Here is a 22,975-nt window from a genome sequence, read left to right as displayed (position 1 = left end):
GGCGGATGCCAACTCTACCTCCAGGCACCTCATGTCATGAAAAGCCCTCGATTTTCTCTTGACGTGTAAAAAGGTAAAGTCCGTTCTTAGCTTGCGAGCAGCGCACAAGCACGCGGCTGCCAAGCGGCCAGAGCCCCCTTCGTGGCCCACTCCTCGTGCCCGCTCTTTGTGCCCCTTCGAGCCAGGCGCCAGCACGCCGCTTGCGGCACGGCTTTCCATCGTCTGGATGTGCCGCTGCTTCCTGAGCCTATTCCAAGTGTTGCCTGGTTAAGTGATTCAGTTCCCCAGGAAAAGGCATCCGACATAGCGTCACTCCTGGCCGCCCCACCCCGTGCAAAAGACAGCAGGAGAGAGGCGGGCGGTGGCCGCTCGTCCTCGGCCGGGGCAGCCTGACTTCCGGAGCAGCCGGCAAGGAGATGCGCGAGGACTGCTGCGCATCCGACAGGGCGAGCTGGTCTGGGCCTGGCCGGCTCACCCGGTGGAAAGGCCCTAATCTGCATTTTGGACAAATTGGATTCTGGGTAAGAAGCCTCAAATGGGACAAAGGAGGCAACTTTAGGATACCCATGGGTGCAACTCACAGAAGAATACCGAAATCTACAAAGCCGACCCCACGGTCATCCCTGTGGGTGGGAAACTGCCCAGGCCAGCACCGAGAGAGTGAGCTCAGGCACCTGGTCGGGGGTGACGACGGGTGTGGGGAGAGGAGGGCGGCAGGAGGCAGCGGGCAGGGCTCACTGTGTGGGGGCGGGGGCCCTGTGGGCAGAGGGTGGAGGGGCGGGGGGTGGCGGGGGGAGAGGGGCTCCCTTCTGGACCCCAGCCTGTGGGAGGGAAAGTCCGTCCTTCTGTTTGCCTGCTAATGGTAAAAACTGGAAACAACCCAACACGGAGAAGTCATCAGAAATCATGAACCATCCAAAGAGAGCCCAGCGCGTGTCTACACCAGTGTCACGCGGGAAGTGTAAAAGTAGGATCAGAGCTGAAGGCTGGGGAGCGGGCGTGGCTCAAGCAGTCGAGCTCCCGCTTCCCACACGGGAGGTCCTGGCAGGGTCCCCGGTGCTTCCTAAGAACAAAAAACCAAACAACAAGCAAACAACGAGAAAACCAACTCGGGAGCAGGTGTGTCTCGGTGGCCGCGTGGGGGCCTCCCACACACGAGGTCCCAGGTTCAACCCCCAGCCCGGCACCTAAAAAAACAAACAAAAACCCCTGCACCTCTACTCCCCATTTCGCTGGAAGCACTGGGTAAATCCCTCCTGGTCTGGTGGGGTCCTCTCTCGGGGCTGAATGTGGAGTTGTTTTTCCCTCCATATTTCTATGTATTCTCTGCAGTATGTATAGTGAGCATGGGTTTTTAAAGGTAACTTTATGAAGAGTGTTTTCCAGCGAAAGGAGAGTGTGCTGCCCTGGTGCCCCTGCTCGCCTGTAACAGCTGGGCCCCAGGCAGGTGGGCACAGGCTGGGCGCTCAGCGCCAGGGGCCGGCGGGCGCCCTTCCCAGCCTGGGGGCAGGCAGCACCCTGGACCTTCCCGCCACCTCCTGCCCTCCCTGGACCCCAGGCCTCTTCCCAGGTGCCCTCCTGGCCAGCACCCGAGAGGTCAAGGCCAGCTGGAAGAAGATGGAGGCATGCTCGCAGGCAGAAACGGACATGAGGCCTGGAGAAGGTGAGGCCTCTGTCCAGGGGCCACGACCCCGCTGACGGCCTCTGTGCTGCAGGGAGGGCCAGCAGCTGGCCCCGCTCCCCACGAGCTGCCCTCCCCTGCTCGGTGAGACGAGCCTGCTAATGCTCAGCAACGCTGCGGAGCCCCTCCCCGCTCCGGGCCTCTGCTGCTCCTGCGTGGACAGAAAGCCAAGGTCAGCGCGAGACTCCAGCCCAGATGGGGCCCGGAGGACAGCACTCAGCCTGCGGGGCCAGCTGCTGCCACTGCGCAGTGGGCTGAGGGCGCGCACTGCCTCCATCGTCCACAGCAGAGGGCTGAGGGCAGGCACTGCCTCCATCGTCCACAGCAGAGGGCTGAGGGCGGACACTGCCTGCCTCGTCCACTGCAGAGGGCTGAGGGCGCGCACTGCCTGCATCGTCCACAGCAGAGGGCTGAGGGCGGGCACTGCCTGCATCGTCCACAGCAGAGGGCTGAGGGCGGGCACTGCCTCCATCGTCCACAGCAGAGGGCTGAGGGTGGACACTGTCTGCATGGTCCACTGCAGAGGGCTGAGGGCGCGCACTGCCTGCATCGTCCACAGCAGAGGGCTGAGGGCGGGCACTGCCTCCATCGTCCACAGCAGAGGGCTGAGGGCGCGCACTGTCTGCATGGTCCACTGCAGAGGGCTGAGGGCGCGCACTGCCTGCATCGTCCACAGCAGAGGGCTGAGGGTGGACACTGTCTGCATGGTCCACTGCAGAGGGCTGAGGGCGCGCACTGCCTCCATCGTCCACAGCAGAGGGCTGAGGGCGGGCACTGCCTCCATCGTCCACAGCAGAGGGCTGAGGGTGGACACTGTCTGCATGGTCCACTGCAGAGGGCTGAGGGCGCGCACTGCCTGCATCGTCCACAGCAGAGGGCTGAGGGTGGACACTGTCTGCATGGTCCACTGCAGAGGGCTGAGGGCGCGCACTGCCTCCATCGTCCACAGCAGAGGGCTGAGGGCGGGCACTGCCTCCATCGTCCACAGCAGAGGGCTGAGGGTGGACACTGTCTGCATGGTCCACTGCAGAGGGCTGAGGGCGCGCACTGCCTGCATCGTCCACAGCAGAGGGCTGAGGGTGGACACTGTCTGCATGGTCCACTGCAGAGGGCTGAGGGCGCGCACTGCCTCCATCGTCCACAGCAGAGGGCTGAGGGCGGGCACTGCCTCCATCGTCCACAGCAGAGGGCTGAGGGTGGACACTGTCTGCATGGTCCACTGCAGAGGGCTGAGGGCGCGCACTGCCTGCATCGTCCACAGCAGAGGGCTGAGGGCAGACACTGCCTTCATCGCCCACTGCAGAGGGCTGAGGGTGGACACTGCCTGCATCGTCCACAGCAGAGGGCTGAGGGCGGGCACTGTCTGCATCTTTGAGGATTCAAAACTAACTGGACAGGAGATTGCCAAAAAGGGCACAAGGGACTTGCGAATCCCTGTCCCTCCCCGCGGCAAGGATTAGGCTGGCAGATGCTGGCAGAATCCACTTTCCTGGAAGTCTGGACACTCATCAAAAACTTAAAACTACCAGGGGAATGCTTAACGAGACAGCTCTGTGGAGGCTGAACCCACCTGCCCACCAACCACTGCCTCGCTCGGCGGCCGGGGGCAGAGGGCGCCAGCGGGAGCAACGTGGACCTTGTTCTCTGCTTTTGTAGGAGGTGCAGGGATTGAGCGGGGACCTCATACCTGGGGGGCAGGCGCTCAGCCACTGAGCCACACCCAGTCCCTGGACCTTGTTTGTGGCGAACGTGGTTGTGGTTTTGAGCTGTCCGGTGGTCCCGGAGGAGCGCGCAGACATGGGCTTGGTTTCACCCTGCTCGGCCTGTACTTACACAGAGGCCAGCGCACAGCTGCAGCTCCCAGGGGACAGCGAGACAGGAGGCAGCAGCCAGACCGAACAGCCAGGGAGGGGCTGCGTGGAAGGGCCTTGAGCACCCCCGCGGGCGCCGAGCACACCGCGCAGGCTGCAGGGGCGGGGCGGGCGCCGCGCACACCGAGCAGGCTGCAGGGGCGAGGCGGGCGCCGCGCACACCGAGCAGGCTGCAGGGGCGAGGGCCAGCACACCCCCCGAGGCCCCGAGTGGCCAACGCTCCCCTAGGCGCGCCTTCAGGCTCCGTAGGTGGGAAGCGCAGGGTGCTGGCAGAATGCGCGAGGAGTGCAGACACGGGCAAACAGCAAACCCTGGGAGGGTTTCTTTCTTTTCCTCCTTGGCTGCAGGTATTTAAGGAAATCTCTGTCAAACCATGAATTGACTACTAAGCTAATAGAACACATTACAATGACCACACGTGGCAAAGAAGACAGTCTTCACAAAAATAGCTGATAAAAGTCACTAAACAACAATCCGCAACAGCGGTCATAAGCCTTGTAAGGTGGGGAAAATCTGATGGCCAGAGTTACCATATTATACTATTAAAATGTCCAGTTTCAACCATAAAGTATGAGGCAGGCAAAGAAACAGGAATGTATGGTTCATTCACAAGAAAAAGGTCAATAGACACTGGCCCCAAGGGAGCTCAGACATTGGACTTACTCAACAAATATTTTAAAATCAGCTGTCTTAAATGTGCTTGAATAGCTGAAGGAAACCATGGACAAAGAGGTAAAGGAACTCAGGAGAACAGCGTCTCACCAAACAGAAAATAAAATGAAAGACACAGAATTATAAGAAGGGCACATATAGAAAAACTGGAGAGGAAAAATACTATATCTGAAATGAATATATGACTAGAGGGGCTCAACAGTAGATTTAAGCAGGCAGAAGAATCAGGAAACTTGAAAATAGGTCAACTGAGATTATCCAGACTGAGGAGCCAAGAGAAAACACCGAAAATGAACAGAGTCGAAGAGAACTGTGGGACACGATCAAGGGTCCTACCACATGTGTCACAGGATCCTTGCAGGGAAAGAGAGGTGAAAGGGGAAGAAAAAGTGGCATAGAGCTTCCCAAATTTGATGAAAGACATGAGTCTACACAGTCAAGAATCCAACGAACTCTAAGAAATCTACTTTGAGACACATTATAGTCAAACTATCAAAAGACAAAGAATCCTGAGAGCAGCAAGAGAGAAGCAACTTACCGCACTCAAGGGATACTCAAGATGGACAGATGACTTATCAAAAACCGTCAAGAGGGAAGCGGACATGGCTCAAGTGAAAGGCCTCTGCCTACAATATGGGAGGACCTGGGTTCCATCCTTGCGGCCTCCTGGTGAAAAAGAAGAGAAAGCGTGCCCGTGTGGCAAGCCAGTGCTCACGCAGTGAACCAAGTGCCCAGGCAGGGAGCTGAGTGCCCATGTGGGTGCCTGCGTGGCGAGCTAAGTGCCCATGTGGTGAGCCACGTGCCCCTGTAAGTGCCCGCGTGGGGAGCTGAGTGCTGCACGAGTGCCCACGTGGTGAGCTGAGTGCCAAGCGCCTGCCTGGTGGGCCAGTGCCTGTGCGGTGAGCCAAGTGCCCACGCGGTGACCAGTGCCTGTTCAAGTGAGTCACGCGGCAAGGTGATGACGCAACAAAAGAGAGACAAAGGAGAGAGTCAAGGTGAAGCACAGCAGAAACCAGGAACTGAGGTGGCACAATTGACAGGGAACCTCTCTCCACATCAGAGGTCCCCGGGATTGAATCCTGGTGAATCCTAGAGGAGAAAGACAAGGGGAGAAGACAAAAAGAGAAATACATATAGAAGATTACACAGTGAATGGACACAGCAAAAACAGCATGGTGGGGGAGGGGGAGGAAAAGGGGGAAAACACCCCTCAAGGCCAGAGGGCAATGGGTTGGCATACTTAAGGTGTTGAAAAAAAAAACTGTCAACCAAAAATTCTATAATCAGTAGAACTATCCTTCAAGAATGAAAGAGAAATTAAGACATCCCCAGATAAGCAAAAGCTAAGGGACATTTCCTGCAAGCATGCTTAAAGGTAGTCCTTCAGGCTAGAATGAAACTCAAAGTCATATGAAGAATTAAACCGGTAAAAGAAACTACATAGGTGGATGTATTAGCCAGCCAAAAAGGGTGCTGATGCAAAGTACCAGGAATCTGTTGGCTTTTATAAAGGTGTGATGGTTAGGCTATTGTGTCAAGGTAATTGTGCCCAGTTGTTTGGTCAAGCAAGCACTGGGCTAACAGTAATACAAGGGCATTTATGGACTTTAGTCACCATTGACTTTACTGCAGTGGTGAATCATAGTGAGCTGATTACAATTACAGCAATCAGGGAGATTGCCATCAGTGGTGAGTGACGCTTTATGCAGTCAGTTGAGTGCCTTAGAAGGGGAAGTGATTCAGCACTGAGTGAGAATTTCCCAGCTCATCTTTGGACAGCCAACGTGAACTTTCATCAGAGCCCCTGGTTGCAGCCTGCCTACGGAACCTGGGCTTGTGCATGCCCACGGTCACGTGAGAGTCTTCTAAAATCGCATACTATTGATGGATATCTCTTGTTGATTCTGTTTCCCTAGAGAACCCTGACTAATATGAAAGGTATTTATTTCAGGTAAAGGTTTACAGCTCCAAGGCCCTTAAGAGCCCAACTCAAGGTCCCGTAAGAGTGACTTCCTCACAGAAGTCTGCTGCCACGCGCTGAAGCCAGATGGTTGCCGAGGTCTTGACTTCCTCCTCCTCTTCAGGCTCCGTGGGCCCCGCCTCTCCCGATCTCTGCTGTAGGCTGCAGGGCTCGTTTCCTTCCAGGCCTGCTCGGCTGCTCAGGGCTCTGGTCTCTTCAGCTGCGAACTCTCAGGCGAATGGCTCAGCTCTCCCCGGGCTCTCGCTGTCTGAGCCTCCTCCTTTCTGTCCCTTGGCAGGACCGACCCGACCAAGTTCTCTCCACTCTGTGCCATGACAAATTCTCTCCTTGGCATCTATGGAGCTCTTTCTCTTTTCTTGTGTATCTTCTTCTGTGTGTCTTCTTAAGTCAGTGTCCACTTATACAGCCCACCAGGGGACAAAATGGATGAAGCAAGTAACGCCTTTACAGCAGCAACACTGAATGTTAATGGACTGAACCCCCAATTAAAAGACATAACTGACAGAAAGGATAAAAAAATCATAAGCCATCTATTTGTTGTCTATAAGAGACTCACCTTAGATACAAGGACACAATCAGGCTGAAAGTGAACGGTTGGAAAAGGCATTCCATGCAAATACTAATTAAAAAAGAGCTGGAATAGTGATACTAATACCAGACAAATAGATTTTAAATGAAAAACTATTGTAAGAGATGAAGATGGTTACTATATATTAATAAAAGGGGCAACTCACCAAGAAGAAATACCAATAATAAATATGTTGTACCTAACATAGGTGCCCCAAAATACATGAGATACACACTGGCAAGACTGAAGGGAGAAACAGACATCTCTACAATAGCATCTGGAGACTTCAGCACCCACTCTCAGCATAAGATAAAACATCTGGACAGAGGCTAAACAAGGAAACTGAGACCTTGAATAATATGATAAATGAATTAGACTTAACAGACATTTATAGAGCGTTACGCCCCAAAACAGGATATACCTTATTCTTAAGTGTTCATTGATCTTTCTCCAGGATAGACCATATGCTAGGTCATAAGTCAGCTCTCAATACATTTAAAATCATAGAAATTATATGGAATGCTTTTTCTGATCATAATATAATAAAGTTGGAAACTAATAACAGGCAGAAAAAGGAAAAATTATAAATACATGAAGATTAAACAATATACTCAAATAATCAGTGGGTCAATGAAGAAATTACAAGAGAAATCACTGAATACTTCAAGAAAATGAAAATCGGGAAACAGACTTTGGCCCAGTGGTTAGGGCGTCCGTCTACCACATGGGAGGTCCGCGGTTCAAACCCTGGGCCTCCTTGACCCGTGTGGAGCTGGCCCATGCGCAGTGCTGATGCGCGCAAGGAGTGCCGTGCCACACAGGGGTGTCCCCCGCGTAGGGGAGCCCCACGCGCAAGGAGTGCACCCATAAGGAGAGCCGCCCAGCGCGAGAAGGAGGGAGCAGCCTGCCGAGGAATGGCGCCGCCCACACTTCCCGTGCCGCTGACGACAACAGAAGCGGACAAAGAAACAAGACGCAGCAAAAAGACACAGAGAACAGACAACCGGGGGAGGGGAGGGGAATTAAATAAATAAAAATAAATCTTTAAAAAAAAAAAAAAGAAAATGAAAATGAGAATAGATATATTAAAACTTATGGGAGGGAAGTGTATTTGGCTTAACTGATAGAGCATCTGCCTACCACATGGGGGATCCAGGGTTTGAACCCAGGGCCTCCTGACCTGTGTGGAGCTGGCCCATGCACAGTGGTGCTGCGTGCAAGGAGTGCCATGCCATGCAGGGGTGTCCCCCATGTAGGGGAGCCCCACACGCAAGGAGTGCACCCCACAAGGAGAGCCGTCCCATATGAAAAAAAGCGCAGCCTGCCCAGGAGTGGTGTCACATACACGGAGAGCTGACACAGCAAGATGACACAACCAAAAGAGACACAGATTCCCAGTGCTGCTGACAAGAATGCGAGCGGACACAGAAGAACACACAGCAAATGGACAGAGAGAGTAGACAACAAGGGGAGGGGGAAGAGGAGAGAAATTTAAAAAAATACTAGTGTTTAAAAAAAACAACTTATGGGATATTGCAAAAGGAGTGCTAAAAGAGAAATTTACAGCCTTTGGTGCTTATATCAAAAAAGAAGAACTAAAAACAATGACCTAACTGCACACCTGGAGGAACTAAAAAAAAAAAAAAAGAGCAAACCAATCCAAAAGCAAGCAGAAGGAAATAATAAAGATTACAGCAGAAATAAATGAAATGGAGAAAGAAAAAGAAGAGAGAAAATTAACAGAACCAAAAGTTGCTTCTTTGAGAAGATCAACAAAATTGATAAACCCTTAGCCAGATTAACAAAGAAAAAAAGAGAGAAGATGCAAAAAAATAAAATCAGAAATGAGAAGGGGGACATTACTACTGAGCCAACATAAATAAAATGATCATAAGAGGGCAGTATGAGCAACTGTGTACCAACAAACTAGATGGTGTTGATGAAAGGGACAGATTCCTCGAAACACACGAATAAAACATAATAACTCTAGAAGAAATAGAAAACCTCAACAAACCAATTACAAGTAAAGAGACTGAAAATGGTCATCAGAAACATCCCCAAAATGAAAAGTCCAGGAACCAGATGGTGTCACAGGTGAATTCTACCAATCATTAAAAGAAGATCTACTACCAGTTTTGCTCAATCTGTTCCAAAAAATTGAACAGGAAGGAACACTACAAAACTCACTCTATGAGATTAACATTACCCCAATACCAAGGACAAAATTAAGAAACAAAGAAAATTACAGACCAATTTCTCTAATGAATATAGAGGCAAAATCCTCAACAAAATACTTAATTGAATAAAAGACACATTAAAAAGTTATACATCATGATCAAGTGGGCTTTATGTCAGGTATACAAAGGTGGTTCAACATAAAATCAATCAATGTAATACACTACATTAATAAATTGAAGAAAATCACATGATCATCTCAATAGATGCAGAAAAGGCATCTGAGAAAACACAACATCCTTTCTTGATAAAAACACTTCCAAATGACAGGAATAGAAGGAAACTTTCTCAATATGATATGATTTATCAATATGATAAAGTGTATATATCCATATATAACATTGTACTCAATGGTACTCAAAGCTTTCCTGCTGAGATTTGGAACAAGACAAGGATGCCCACTCTCTCCACTGTTTTCAAAATTGTAGAAGTTCTAGCTAGAGCAAGTAGGCAAGAAAAAAACAAAAAGAAAAGAAACAGGGAACAAATAAAACTTTAGCTATTTGTTATGATATGATCCTATACTTAGAAAATCCTAAAAAATCCACAACAAAACTATTAGAACTTATGATTTCAATAAAATGGTGGGATACAAGATTAATATGCAAAAATCAGTAGTGTGTCTATATAGTATTTTTCATTTTTTAATACCCCAACTTTTTACTTTAGCTTTTCTAAATTATTATGTATTTTATTTCTAATGTTTAAACCTACCATTACTATTTCATTTAATTTGGCATTATATTAGGTTTCATTTTTGAAGAAGTTCTGGAGCACAGAGGGGTTCAGCCATGGCAGGAGCATTGATTTTGGGGTCATTGATGGGGGATGCATGGGAGCGAGTTCTCCAGGACATGCATATGGGGTATATAGATCTGCTGAGATGTTTTTTGGGTATTGATACAGTGGGTAGAGATTCACACAACAACTGAGGGAGTGCTGGGTTCCCATCCGGGGGAGCTCTGCTGCATTCCCCAATGGAACAGCAACAATCCCCTAAATCAAAGGCAAAGACCAGTGAAGGATGGTCCAGTGATGGGCCCTTGATACTGATGACTATGCTTATGAGCCTGTTTTACCTGAAATTACAACTTGGCCTAGAGCTGCAGGGTGCCTAAGAGTTACCTCCTGAGAGCCTCCATGTTGCTCAAATGTGGCCACTCTCTAAGCCAAACTCAGCATGTAAATGCATTACCTTCCCCCCACTGTGAGATATGACTCCTGGGGATGAGCCCCCCTGGCACCCAGAGATTACTACCAATCACCAGCTGGTGATACAACTAGAAAAAGACCTTGAATAAAAGGGAGAAATGGTAAAGACATATGAGTTTATATGACTAAGAGACTTCAAAATGAGTCGGGAGGTCGTCAGAGGGGTCACGCTTATGCATGTCTCAGCAGGATCTCAGAGACAGCCAAAGTAAATACAAACCCAGTTAGTGGTGCTCCTGAGGGCTATGGAGACACCCAGGTCCTACGGTCACGGCAGATGGCTCTGGAGTTCAGTGCCTTGCCAGGGGGCCCCATTTTGGAATTTGTGTTCCTGAGTGTGATGGAGTTGGACTCAGGTGTGACTTCTCTACACATGCCTTTTATGTCCCTTTTATTATACCTGTGGATGGTGCTGGGGTTGGTGTATGCCCAATAGTTTAGCCTCCTTTCAAGAAGATCAGTCCTAGGCAAAAGTGTGAGATCTTCTATATCTCTTAGTTTTTCTTTTTTATTTATTCAAACTTTCTTTCAAATTCAAAAAATAAAATAACAGACAAAGGGCAGCTCAATAAATTAATGGAAGGATTACTCCTAAATAAAAATTTCTGTCCAGGTACTTTCATTTCATGTAATTCCAGCAACAAACTCATTTGTTCCTCCAGTGTTCAAAAAGACACACAGGGGAGCAGATGTGGCTTAAGCAGTTGAGTGCCTCCCTCCCACATGGGAGTTACCAGGTTCCGTTTCTGGTGCCTCCTGAAAAAAACAAAAAAACAAACAGCAAGCAAAACAAATGAAAAAGCCAACTCAGGGAGGCCAATGTGGCTCAGTGGTTGAGTGCTGGCTTCCCACATATGAGGTCCTGAGTTCAACCCCCAGTTACCAGTACCTCAAAAAAAAAAAGAAAAAAGAAAATAAAAAGACACAAATTAACACATAAACTTAAAGAGAATCATGCCTAGATACATAGTAGTTAAACTGTCAAATGCAAAGGAACTCTCCTGAGAGTGCTGAAAGTTGGAAGAAAAAAGCAAGCTATTTTGTAGAAAGGAAGTCCAGTAAGATTAAGTACCATTTTCTCATCAACATGGAGGTAATAAGGCAGTGAGTGAAAATAAAGAGAAGAAAGAAAACAAATGCCAACCAAGAATTTTATATCTGGCAAGACTGTCTTTCAAAAATGAGGGATATCCCCAGATAAACAGAAGCTGAGGGAAGTCATCACTGTTAGTCCTGCCCTACAGGCAGTGCAAACGGGTCTGTCACACTGAAAGGAAAGGACAGCAGATGGTGACTCAAAGCGGCATAAAAAATAAAGACCTCTGGTAAATATAACCATACAGGTAATTGTCAATGTCAGTACTATTTTATTTTTTGGTATGTAACTAAATACACTTTTTACTTCTTACGGGTTTAAAAATGCAAATGTATAAAAAGTAATGATAAGTCTATGGTTTTGGACATACAGTGTATAAAGATATGATCTGTAACAAGTACACCAAAAAAGGGGGAAAAGGAGAGAGATAGGAAGTATTTGTGTATGCTATTGAACTTAAGCTGGTATAAAATCAAACATAATTGTTATAGATTTTAGTAGTCAAATTTAAATACCAGAGAAAAATAGTGAAAGGACAAGCTTAAATGGCCTGGGGAAAAAATCTTGCAGGGTTTAGGACACTAGGCAAAGGCTGGACACTACCCAGAAGAGAAAGGGACAAAGGAGGGACTCGCCATGACAGAACAGTGCGCTGAGCCCAGCGGCTGCTGCTGCCGGCTCCCTTCCCACACTAAAGACACTTTAGAATCCCCGGCCTCTGGGCCTGCGGCTACAGACAAAGGGGGTGGCCGAGACCCGCCACCCCAGGAAAGGGGAGAGAGGGGGCCTCAGCCTCAGGTGCCTCAGCTCCTGACCCCAGGTTTGGTCTGCTGTGTCCAGGAGCCCTTCCAGGCTGGGTTTCCTCGGGAACCTGCAACAGGCTAAAGAGATCCGACCTCTCAATCTCCCTCTACTGACCAGGACTGGCTGTTGAGGACGCAGGGGGGAGTGGAGATATTTCCTTCCCGGGAAAAGGGAGGGGGCTGCCAGCGGCGGCGGGAGAACTGCCCCTGAGAAAGTCTGAATTACAGGCTCTCGGCCTCCAGCAGGATCCTCTGTCACCTCGATCCAGTCCCTGCTGCAGTGAACACACCCAACCAGGCAATGGACTGAGGGCTGCCGGAGGCGCCGTCTGCTGGCGGACCCAGGAAGTGCGCGTGAGAAAATTAAGAACAGATGAGGAGGCGTTTTCCGGCCTTGACAGCCTCCTCCCACTGCCCTAGGAAGCAGGTCTGTTGCCCATTTCAGGGTCCAGGGCCCCGTTCTGAGCACCCGACAGGAACAAGCCTAATGACCCAGGTCGAACCAAGAATCCAAGAGCAGCAGTTACACAGCCTCCTGCCACTAAATCCCTGTGAAAGAGAAAGAAATTGAGCATCTGAGAAAACTACCATCCTAATCAGATGCCTAGACAGCAGCAAAAAATTACAAGCCACACTAAGAAAATGGAAGAAATGGCCCAAGAAAAGGAATATATCAAAGCCCCAGAAGAGACGCAGAATTTGAGAGGACTAATGAACAAGATGCAGACAAAGTTCCAAAAACAAATTAATGAGTTGAAAGGCAATATGGCTAAAGCGATAAATGACACTGAGAAGACATTGAGGGAAGCAGAAGTGGCCCAGGCCAGTGGACACTCACCTCTCAGGAAGGAGGTCCTGGGCTCACTTTGTGGTGACTCCTGGAGAAGGTAAGCAAACAGTGAGCAGACAGACAAGCGAACCGTCTGGGGGAAGGTGGGGGATAAATAAAGAAAAATAAAGTAAATAAATCTTAAAAAAAAAGATGTTGAGCAAATAAAAAGAATTTGAAATCCTGAATAGAAAAGTAATAGAGTTCATGGAAATAAAAGACACAATAGGTGAGATAAAAAACACATTAGAGGAGAAATGGACTTGGTCCAGTGGTTAGGGCGTCTGCCTACCACATGGGAGGTGCAAGGTTCAAACCCTGAACCTCCTTGACCTGTGTGGAGCTGGCCCATGTGCCGTGCTGATGTGCAAGGAGTGCCGTGCCATGCAGGGATGTCCTCGTGCAGGGGAGCAAGGAGTGCGCCCCATAAGGAGAGCTGCCCAGCACGAAAGAAAGTGCAGCCTGCCCAGGAATGGCGCCGCACACACGGAGAGCTGGCACAACAAGATGACGCAACAAAAAGAAACACAGATTCCTGGCCGCTGACAACAACAGAAGTAGACAAAGAACACACAGAGAACAGACAACTGGGGCTGGGGGAGAGGGGGAGAGAAATAAATAAATAAATCTTAAAAAAACCCACTATGGTGTGCTTTCACCATTAAAAAAAAACACACATTAGAGGGAAGTGGATTTGGCCCAATGGATGGGGCATCTGCCTACCACAAGGGAGGTCCAGGGTTCAAACCCAGGGCCTCCTGACCCGTGTGATGAGCTGGCCCACACACAGTGCTGATGCACACAAGGAGTGCCACGCAGGGGTGTCCCCTGTATAGGGGAGCCCCATGCGCAAGGAGTGCACCCTGTAAGGAGAGACACCCAGCATGAAAAAAGTGCAGCCTGTCCAGGAATGGCTCTGCACACACGGAGAGCTGATGCAGCAAGATGATGCAACAAAATGAGATTCCAGGTGCCCCTGACAAGAATATAAGCAGACAGAAGAAAACACAGCGAATGGACACAGAGAGTAGACAACTGGTGGGGAGGGGGGGAGAGAAATAAATAAAAAATAAATCTTAAAAAAAAAAACACATTAGAGGGAAGTGGATGTGGGTCAAGTGACTGAGCTTCTGCCTACCACACAGGAGGTCCCTGGTTTGGTTCCCAGTGCCTCCTAAAGAAGACAGCAAGCTGATGTGTCAGGCAGACGCAGCGAGCTGATGCAACAAGATGATGAAACAAGAGACACAAGGAAGGAAGACATAATTAGAGATGCAACAAATCAGGGAGTAGAGGTGGTATGAGCGCTTGGGTTTAGGTGCTTCCCACCCACAGCAGAGGTTGTGGGTTTGGTTCCTGGTGCCTCCTAAAGAAACAAGGAAGACGAGCAGACAGAGCAAGTGCAAACAAGGAAGGGGTGGGTAGAAATAAATAAAATAAGATAAATCTTAAAAAAAAAAACACATACATTAGAGGCATACAACAGCACATTCAAAATGATATAAAAAAGAATAAGTGATATCAAAGACTGAACAGCTGAAATTGAAGAAAGAAAAGAACAGAGAGAGAAAAGTGGAAAAAATTGAGCAGGGGCTCAGGGAGGTGAGTGACACACAAAAAGCAACAACATGCGTGTCATGGGAGTTCCAGAAGGAGAAGAGAAGGGAAAAGGGGCAGGAAGGGTATTTGAGGAAATAATAGCAGAAAATTTCCCAACTTCATGACAGAAATGAACTTACATGTCCAAGAAGTGCACCGTACCCCAACCAGAATAAATCTGAAAAGATCTACTCCAAGAGACTTAGTACTCAGAATGTCAAATGTCAAAGACAAAGAAAAAATTCTGAGAGCAGCAAGGGAGAAGCAAACTATCACATACAAGGGATGCCCAGTAAGACTTAGTGCAGATTTCTCATCGGAAACCATGGAGGTGAGAAGACAGTGGTATGATACAATCAGGATACTGCAAGAGAAAAACTGCCAGCTGAGAATTCTTTATCCAGCAAAATTGTCCTTCAAATATGAAGGGAGTATAAAATATTTACAAACAAATAGAAACTAAGAGAGTTAAAAAAAAAAATCCACCTTTGCAAGAAGTATTGAAGGAATCCTTAGAGTCTAAAAGAAAAGGACAGGAACGCAAGAGAGTATAGAAGAAAGAATAGCAGAAAAGATAAACAAAAGAATAAAAAAAGGGAAGCAGATGTGATTCAAGTGACTGGGCTCCCACCCACCATATAGGAGGTCCAAGGTTTGATTCCTGGGCAAGGTGGCCTGCGTGGTGAACTGGCCTGAGCTGAGTGCTGGCCCATGTGGACTGCTGACCCATGCAGGAGTGCTGGCCCACATGGAATGCTGGCCCATTTGGAGAGCTGGTGCAGCAAGATGTATGCCAACAAAAAGAGACACAGAGACAATAAGAGATACAGCAAACCAGGGAGCTGAGGTAGTGCAAGAGATTAAGTGCCTTTCTCCCACTCCACAAGGTCCCAGGATTGGTTCCCAGTGCCAACTAAAGAGAAGACAAGCAGACACAGAAGAACACAAAGAGAACAGATGGTGAGTGCAAAAAATAAAAAAATTGGGGGGGAAGGGTGTAAATAAATAAAAATAAATCTTTGAAAAAGAAATTATGATATGACATATGAAAACCAAAGAATAAAATGGTAGAAGTAAATAATGCATTTATAGTAATATCATTGAATATGAATGGATTAAACTCCCCAATCAAAAGATATAGGCTGACAGTGGATTAAAAAAAAAACATAAGCCATCCATATGCTGCTCACCAGAGACTCATCTTAGACCCAGGGATACAAACCAGCTGAAAGTGAAAGGCTGGAGAACGATACTCCACCTGAGTAGTAACCAGAAAAGAGCAGGGGTAGCTATACTAATATCAGACAAAACAGACTTTAAATGCAAAAAAGTTATAAGAGATACAGAAGGCCATAATATATTAACAAAAGGGAAAATCCTCCAGGAAGATAGAACAGTCATAAATATCTTTGCACCTAACCAGGGTGCCCCAAAATACATGAGACAAACTCTGGGAAAACTGAAGAGAAATAGGTATCTCTACAATAATCGTTGGAGACTTCAACACACCGCTCATATCTAGACAGAAGATCAACAAGGGTAAAGAGAACTTGAACAATATGAGGAATGAGTTAGACCTAACAGACATATACAGAATGTTGTATCCAAACTCAGCGCGTTATACATGTTGCATCCAAACTCAGCGCATTATACATTCTTCTCAAGTGCCCATGGGTCTTTCTCTGGGATAGACCATATGTTAGGGCACAATGCAGCTCTCAATAAATATAAAAAGACTGAAATTATACAAAGTACCTTCTCAGATCATAATGGAATGAAACTGGAAATCTATAATAGACAGAAAAGAGGTAAATTTTAAAAAATGTGTGAAAGATAAACAACACACTCCTAAATTATCAGTGGGTCAAAGAAGAAATTGCAAGTGAAATTAGTAAATACACTGAGATAAATGAAAACAAGAACAGGGAAACGGACTTTGGCCCAGTGGTTAGGGCGTCCGTCTACCATATGGGAGGTCCGCGGTTCAAGCCCCGGGCCTCCTTGACCCCTGTGGAGCTGGCCCAAGTGCAGTGCTGATGCGCGCAAGGAGTGCCCTGCCACACAGGGGTGTCCCCCACGTAGGGGAGCCCCACGCGCAAGGAGTGCACCCATAAGGAGAGCCACCCAGCGCGAAGGAGGGAGCAGCCTGCCGAGGAATGGCGCCGCCCACACTTCCTGTGCCGCTGACGAGAACAGAAGCGGACAAGAAACAAGACGCAGCAAAAAGACACAGAAAACAGACAACCGGGGGAGGGGAGGGGAATTAAATAAATTAAAAAAAAATAAATCTTAAAAAAAAAAAAAAAAGAAAACAAGAACAAAACTTATCAACATTTATGGGATACAGTGAAGGCAGTCTTAAGAGGGAAATTTATAGCCCTAAACAAGTATATTAAAAAAGAAGAAAGAGCTAAACTCAAAAATTTAACTGAACAACTAGAGAAACTAGAAAAAGAAGAGCAAAGCAATCTCAAAGCAAGCAGAAGGAAAGAAATAATAAAGATTAGAGCAGAAATAAATGAAATTGAGAACCAAAAAACAGAGAAAATCAACAAAATCAAAAGCTGGTTCTTTGAGAAGATCAATAAAATTGACAACCCCCTAGCTAGACTAGTAAAGAAAAAAAAAGAGAGAAGATGCAAATAAATATAATCGGAAATGAAAGAGGGGAACTTACGACTTTCCCTCAGAAATAAAAAGGATCATAAGAGGATACTATGAGAAACTGTAAGCCTACAATCTAGACAGCCTAGATGAAATGGACAAATTCCTAGAAACGCACAAACAACCTACACTGACACTACAAGAAATACAAAAACTTAACAAACCAATTACATGGAAAGAGCTTGAATCAGTCATCAAAAATCTCCCAGCAAAGTCCAGGACCAGATGGCTTCACAGGTGAATTCTAACAAGCATTTTGAAAAGAATTAACACCAGTTCTGTTTAAACTCTTCCAAAAAACTGAAGAGGAGGGAAAATTACCCAACACATTTTATGAAGCCAAATCACCCTAATACCAAAGCCAGATAAAGATACTATAAGAAATGAAAATTACAGACCAATCTCTCTAATGAATATAGATACAAAAATTCTGAACAAAATTGCAAATGAATTCAACAGCAAATCAAAAGACTTATACATCACTACCAAGTGGGATTTATTCCTGGTATGCAAGGCTGATTCAACATAAGAAAATCAATCAACATAACACACCACATTAACAAATTGAAGGGAAAAAAATCCACATGATAATCTCAATTGACACAGAAAAGGCATTTGACAAAATCGAGCATCCTTTCTTGATAAAAGCACTTCAAAAGAAGGGAATAAAGGAACATTCCTCAAACTGATAAAAGGCCTATATGAAAAACCCACAGCCAACATCGTACTCATAGGGGAAAGGTTGAACGCTTTCCCTCTAAGATCAAGAATAAGACAAGGATGCCCACTGTCACCATTGTTATTCAATATTGTACCAGAAGTTCTAGCTAGGGCAATTAGACATGATCCTGTATTCAGAACCTCTGAAATGTCTAAAACAAACCTACTTGACCTAATAAATGAGTTCAACAAAGTAGCAGGATACAATATTAACATGCAAAAATCAGTAATGTTTATGTACACTAGTATTGAACAATCTGAGGAGGAAATTAGAAAAAAAAATTCCATTTACAACAGCAACAAAAAGACTCCAGGACCTCGGAATCAATTTAACCAAGGAAGTGCAGTTCCTATAAACAAAGGTAAAAGAAATCAACAAGGACCTAAACAAATGGAAAGACATTCCGTGTTCAAGGACTGACTGGAAGACTAAATATCACGAAGATGTCAATCCTACCCAAACTAATTTATAGATTCAATACAATACCAATCAAAATTCCAACAGCATGCTTCACAGAAATAGAAAAAGCAATTACCAAATTCATTTGGAAGGGAAAGTGCACCCGAACAGCCAAAAGCATTCTAAAAAAGAAGAGTGAAATGGGAAGAATTTCACTGCCTGACTTTGAAACATACTACAAAGTGACAGTGGTAAAAACAGCATTGTACTGGCATAAAGATAGACAAACCAGTGGAATAGAACTGAAAGTCCAGAAATAAATCCTCACCTCTAAGGCCAACTGATTTCCAACAAACCTCCCAAGTCCATGTTAACAGGACTAAACAGTCTCTTCAACAAATGGTGCTGTATGAACTATGTGTCCATAACCAAAAGAATGAAAAAGGACCCCGTCTCACTCCCTATGCAAGAACCAACTGAAAATGGATCAAAGACCTAACTATAAAAGGCAGGACCATAAAACCACTAGAAGAAAATGTAGGGAAACATCTTCAAGACCTTGTGGTAGATAGTGGTTTCTTGGGCTTTATACCCAAAGCACGCGCAACAAAAGAAAACAGATAAATGGAACCTCCTCAAAGTTAAACACTTTTGCATCTCACAGGACTTTGTCAAAAAGATGAAAAGACAACTGACTCAATGGGAGAAAATATTTGGAAATCACACCTAATAAGGTTTTAATATCCAGGATATATAAAGAGATGCTACAACTCAATAAAAAAGCAAAGGACCCAATTAAAAATGGGCAAAAGACTTGAAAAGACATTTGTCCAAAGAAGAAATACAAATAGCAAAAAAACCCCACAAAAACACATGAAAAAAAGTTCAACATCACTCATAATTAGGGAAATGCAAGAGGAAACTACAATGAGATACCACCTCATACCTAAAAAGAAAGAGAACTATAAATGCTGGAAAGGATGTGGAGAGATAGGAACACTTATTCACTGTTGGTAGGAATGAAGAGTGGTACAGCCACTGCGGAGAACAGTTCCTAAAGAAGCTGAATATAGATTTTTCCATGTGACCCTGCAATACCACTACTGGGTATGTACCCAGAAGAACTGAGAGCAGTGACACAAATGTTCATAGCGCCATTATTCATGATTGCCAAAGTTGGAAGCAACCCACGTGTCCATCAACCAATGAATGAATGGATAAACTAATTGTGGTGTATTCACATGATGGACTATTATGCATTGGCAAGAAGAAATGAAGTCATAAAGCATATGTCAACATGGATGAACCTGGAGGATATTATATTGAGTGAAGCAAACCAGACAGAAAAGGACAAATAATGGGGAAGTGGATGTGGCTCAACTGATGGAGCATCTGCCTACCATATAGGAGATTCAGGGTTCAAACCCAGGGCCTCCTGACCCATGTGGTGAGTTGGCCCACACGCAGTGCTGTTGTGCACAAGGAGTGCTGTGCCACGCAGGGTGTCCCCTGCGTAGGGGAGCCCCATGTGCAAGGAGTGTGCCCCATGTGAAAAAAGCACAGGAGTGGCATCACACACATGGAGAGCTGACATAGCAAGATGATGCAACCAAAAGAGACACAGATTCCCGGTGCCGCCCAGAATGCAGGCGCACACAGAAGAACACACAGTAAATGGACACAGAGAGCAGACACGGGGGTGGGGGGAAGAAGGGAAGAGAAATAAAAACAAATCTTTAAAAAGAAAGGACAAATAATGTATGATTGTGTTACTATGAACTAAATATATTGTGTAACATATTGTATGATTCCATTTATATAAAATGTAAATACATAAAGATGAAAAAATTTAAACACCATAGTAATCACAAAGAATATAACTGAGGGAAACGGACTTTGGCCCAGTGGTTAGGGCGTCCGTCTACCACATGGGAGGCCCACGGTTCAAGCCCCGGGCCTCCTTGACCCGCGTGGAGCTGGCCCATGCGCAGTGCTGATGTGCGCAAGGAGTGCCGTGCCACACAGAGGTGTCCCCCGCGTAGGGGAGACCCACGCGCAAGGAGTGCACCCCTAAGGAAAGCCGCCCAGCCCTAAGAAGGGAGCAGCCTGCCGAGGAATGGCGCCGCCCACACTTCCCGTGCCGCTGATGACAACAGAAGCGGACAAAGAAACAAGACGCAGCAAAAAGACACAGAAAACAGACAACCGGTGGAGGGGAGGGGAATTAAATAAATAAAAATAAATCTTTAAAAAAAAAAAAAAGAATATAACTGAAAAATGTATACAGAGGAAATTAGAAGGGATTCAAAATGGCACACTACAAAAAAAATCAAATAAATATGAAAGTAGGCATTAATGTAAAAATTGGGGGACAGAAAAAGGGATAAGACTAACAGAGCAAATAGCAAAATGGCAGAAGAAAGTACTGCATTATTAGTAATTATTTTAAGTGTAAATGGATTAAACTCTCCAGTCAAAAGGCAGAATGGATAAAAAAAGCATGACTCAAATATATGCTGTGTGTAAGATTCACCATAAATTCAAAGACACAAGTAATTTGAAAGCGAAAGGATAGAAAAAAATACTCCATGCAAACAGTAATCAAAAGAGAGCTGGGTAGGTATACTAATAGCAGATAAAATAGACTTTAAGTCGAAAACTGTTAAGGGGTTGGGGAATGGGTATAGTCAGTGGTTAAGCACCTGTTTCCCATGTACCTTTTAAAGAAAAATGGTAAGGGGAGCAGAGAAGGACACTACATACTGATAAAGGGTTAAATTCAACAAGAAGACACAATAATTATAAATATATACCCAAGTGCAACAGCAAAGATCAACAAGGAAGGATGGTCCAATAATGAGCCCTTGATACTGATGACTATGCTTAGAGGCCTGTGTGCCTGAAATATGAACTAGGTCTAGAGCTGTAGGGTGCCTAAGAGTTACCTCCTGAGAACCTCCATGTTGCTCAAATGTGGCCACTCTCTAAGCCAAACTCAGTATGTAAATGCATTACTTTCCCCCCAACGTGGGACATGACTCCTGGGGATGAGCCTCCCTAGCGCCGAGGGATTACTACCAATCACTAACTGGAGAAGCAACTAGAAAGAGACCTCAAATAAAAGGGTCAACTCAGGCCAGCACAATATCTCAGCCTACATGTTGGATCAAGTGTTAAAAACTGCTCTTTGACCTTGAATAAGAGGGGGAAATGGCAAAGACAAATGAGTTGTTATGGCTAAAAGTCTTCCAAAAAGAGTCGGGAGGTCATCAGAGGGGTCATGCTTATGCACACCTCAGCAGGACCCCAGAAAAAGCCAAAGTAGATACAACCCTAGGTACTGGTTCTCCTGAAGGCTATGGAGATCTACTGTATATATGGTCATGGCAGATGGATTTGGAGCTCTGTGCCATGTCAGATGGCCTTACTTTGGAATTTGTGCTCCTGAGTGTGATGGAGCTGGACTCAGATGTGACTTTTCTACACGTGCCTCTTCTGTCACTTTTACTGAACCTGTGGTTGGCGCAAGGGATGGTCCATACTCAGGAGACTTGAATCTCTGGACTGTCCATGTGCCAACTGGGCCCTGAGCCTCAGCAGAGTGGTGACTCCTGCTCTCTGGTTCGTTGGTCTTACCCAGGGCAGCTAACAGGGAGGTGAAGATGGTCAACCACCACACCAGGGAATCAAGAGTACCTAGAACTGTAAGCAGAGGAATTGCATCCATCATCCATGTGGAATCTAAGCCCCCTCTTGATCTAAAGGTGGAGAGAACATTGCCATCCCAGGGTCCATGGAATGGAGGAATAAAATAGGGATTAAAGTGGACTTAATGATATTCTACTATAAAACTATTGTGACGAGTAATAGAAGAAATTTTAGCATCGAGGTGGAGAAAGTGGCCACAGTAGTTGCTGAGGGCAGGGAGAGGGCAGAAGAGATGTGATGTGGGGGCATTTTTGGGATTTTGAGTTGTCCTTAATGACATTGCAGGGTCAGATGCTGGACCTTATATATCTTGCCATAATCCACTGAATGTAGTGGGGGAGAGTGCGAACCACAGGTAAACTATTATCTGTGTAGTGCAGCAGTGCCCCAAAATGTGTTCACTAAGTGTGATGAGTGTGCCGCAATGATGAAGGAGGTTGTTGGTGTGGGAGGAGTGGGGTGGGGGGGGGTGGAGGGTATGCAGGAACCTCTCATATATTTTAGTGTAACATTTTTTTTGTGATGTATATATTTTCAAAAAAATACAATTTACAAAAATGATGTGGTGGGGAGTGGGGGGAGTGGGTTATATGGGAACCTCTTATGTTTCTTGTTTTTTTATGTTTTTAAATATAACATTCCTTGTTATCTATTAACTTTAATTAAATATATATATATATGCACCTAATAGCAGAGCCCCAAAATACACAAAATAAATATTGATGGATTTAAAGGGAGAAATATACAGTTCTGCAATAATAGTAGGAGACCTCAATACATGAATTTCAATGGATAGAACATTCAGACAGAAGATCAGAAAGGAAAGCGAAGACTTGAACAATAATACAAACCAAGCATTTTCCAGGATAGACCATACATTTGTTCACAAAAACGTCTTAATAAGTTTAAAAATATTGAAATCCTATTATGTATCTT

At 45.9% G+C, this 22,975-nt stretch overlaps 1 protein-coding gene across 1 annotated transcript in view; it reads right to left on the bottom strand.

Moving 5' to 3' along the window:
- Positions 1-22,975, bottom strand: part of SPATC1 (spermatogenesis and centriole associated 1) — a 42,142-nt gene that overhangs the window by 8,943 nt on the left and 10,224 nt on the right. The gene's annotated exons all lie outside the window — the stretch shown is intronic.

The sequence above is a fragment of the Dasypus novemcinctus genome, chromosome 14, assembly GCF_030445035.2.
Source record: "Dasypus novemcinctus isolate mDasNov1 chromosome 14, mDasNov1.1.hap2, whole genome shotgun sequence".
In the NCBI taxonomy this organism is placed as follows: Eukaryota; Metazoa; Chordata; class Mammalia; order Cingulata; family Dasypodidae; genus Dasypus; species Dasypus novemcinctus.
The sequence above is the reverse complement of the archived record's forward strand: the minus strand, read 5'-3'. Positions and strand labels throughout refer to the sequence as shown.